The sequence below is a fragment of the Psammomys obesus genome, unplaced genomic scaffold (assembly GCF_907164565.1).
Source record: "Psammomys obesus unplaced genomic scaffold, mPsaObe1.curated_primary_1811, whole genome shotgun sequence".
NCBI classification, from domain to species: Eukaryota; Metazoa; Chordata; class Mammalia; order Rodentia; family Muridae; genus Psammomys; species Psammomys obesus.
The window spans coordinates 62,518,676-62,520,969 of record NW_026585644.1 but is presented as its reverse complement, the minus strand read 5'-3'; the positions used below and the strand labels follow the sequence as shown (position 1 = coordinate 62,520,969).

General features: G+C 46.6%; 1 protein-coding gene across 2 annotated transcripts in view; it reads right to left on the bottom strand.

The window, feature by feature from the left end:
* The window catches only part of Pnpla8 (patatin like phospholipase domain containing 8), a 46,980-nt gene extending 45,211 nt beyond the window's left edge, over positions 1-1,769 (bottom strand). Inside the window, exon 1 of one of the 2 annotated variants that reach the window (XM_055621081.1) lies at positions 1,634-1,769. The gene's annotated coding sequence lies outside the window, so the exon portion shown is untranslated. The remainder of the gene's footprint in view (positions 1-1,633) is intronic. The other variant, XM_055621072.1, reaches the window with a different exon arrangement.
* Positions 1,770-2,294: the final 525 nt, after the last annotated feature.

Sequence of the window (2,294 nt, the reverse complement as noted above, 5' to 3'; positions counted from 1 at the left end):
GGGAGTGGAGGCAGGCAGATCTCTGTGAGTTCAAGGCCAGCCTGGTCTACAAATCAAGTCCAGGACAGCCAAGGCCATATAGAGAAACCCTGTCTCATAAAAAGAAAGAAAAACAAACAAACACAGAGACTGCAGTTATAGCCAGCACAATGACAACTCAATCCCTAAGGCCAAATGGGTTAATCCAAGGATGGCCTGCACTATTTGGATGCACAAGACCTAACAAAACCAAGCTCTTTACTTTTGAAAAATGCTTAGCTAGAAGTACACCCTATATTTTCCTTGATATTTCAGGATATCTATGAGCCTGTTAGTATGTCTTTGGTTTCAAAAGTTAAACTCTTGGTTTGAGGAGAACAATGTGGATAGAGCTTTGAGTGGCACCCAAAGTTAGGAAGAGGAAAAAAAAAAAAAAAAACACTCATGCAAACCATAAAGCATTGAAGGAAAGATGTCTATAAAATTCAGCAATAACTTTTTAAAGCAATGGATAGTATATTAAATAAAATACAAGAGATGGGAGTGAGTTGGAACTGAGATGAAACAATAGACTAGCTCTGACCTTTTAGCAGATGTACGTTCCCCAAATGAAGCAACAAACCCTGTGATTATTGGATGAGAAAAACAACTCCAAGTACAGGCTGTTCTTATATCGATTCTGCATGTGAATTAATATAAACTAGTGAAACTGTCCCTTTCATTAATCTAACATCATTAACGAGGGGGATCACGGCTACCAAGATTTTAAAATTAGATGTAGAAATAAAAAAAACAAGATAGAAAATAGAAAGATTAGCATAAACTATGAAGTGAAGGTACAGCTAATAAGCATAACCAGTTTCACAAAATTGCTGTATGGAGTTTGATACAATGAACTGCTTCATTAAAACATACGCTTTCCAAGTCAGTCCAAAGTACTTTTATAAAAATCCTCACATTTTAACAATTTGTATTTATATTTTGTTGAGGAAATGTACCGTCTTGATAGCCTGAAATATATTTTTGACAATCAGGAATTCAGCTCCAGAATACAACTATTCTTGAAAATAAAAATGGTAATTTCGTATGTAAGCTATGATAGTCGCTTACATCACATCTATATCTAAGATATTCATTGAGTGTCTCTTTTCTTTAAAGATGTTTCAGTACTGGGCGTGGAAAGTGGTTTCCCCACCATCACGACAGAAATGACAGGCACAGGAGACACTGCAACCTGCTGACTCATAGTTTCTTCGTCTTTTAAAAGGCACGCATATCTGATTCTGGTTAAGCAACAGCAGTCTGAGATTGGATCATTCGGGAAGAAAAAGAAACCGCCTAGAATACCTAGCCATCAAAACACAAGATGCACGCTGCCCAGTCACAGACGCTGCGATGTAGAACAGAGAAACCGTCGGTCGGGTCTCCAGGGAACTGCCGGAGGCCTCTCCCAGGGACCCGGCGCGCCACTGCACCGAGCGGCGAGCGAACACAACCAACACTAACACTGCTGCGGCCACGTCCGCTGCACGGGGACAGCGAGCCTACGGCCCGCTAGGACCCGCGGCCTGCGCGTCGGGCCTCCAAAAAGCCCGTGGCGGAACGCCCGCGCCGCGGAGGCAGGCTGCCACCCCGCTGGCCCTCCGCCACTTACCCGGACGCAGGGAGCAGTCACGGGCACCGCGGCCGCCACTCCCGTCCTGCCGGCGCCGAAGTCGGCATCAAGGGACGCGGCCTTCCCGCAACTGCGCGCCAGCACCCCAAATACTGTCAAGATTAGCACCACCCTCCGCCACGCCACGCCACGCCACGCCACGCCCCCAGCGGAAGTGACGCAAGCTTCCTAAATCTGGTTTGGGCAGCTGCCCTCCCTGGCATTCGCTATAGGGCGTGGCTGTGGGAGGAGGAAGGGTTGGAGCTTGTGCGTGGGGGAGGCTCGGCTTCCCAAGGGGTAAACTATGCTTTTATGGTGTGTTGTGGTGGGTGGGCGGAGACAGCCTTTAATCTCAGTGTTGGGTCTCAGAGTCGAGTCGCTGATTGCTTGCTTGCTGGTCACCATCCCTATTCAGCAGAGCTGAGCTTGCCAGAAGATAGTGTGTGTGCTCTATGTTGCCCAGGTTCCCGGGAATTGCTTTTAACAGCAGCCTTAGTGGAAGCAGCTAGGCTGGACCCTGTCATCCCGCTGTGGCAACACCTCTTTGTTTCTAGCATAGCTACCAGGTCGATCAGCCTACAAAGATTTTTTTGGATATATCATTCTGTAAAAGTTGGCGTATACTGCTGATGGTTATCGATGGTCCTGAAACCAACACGTT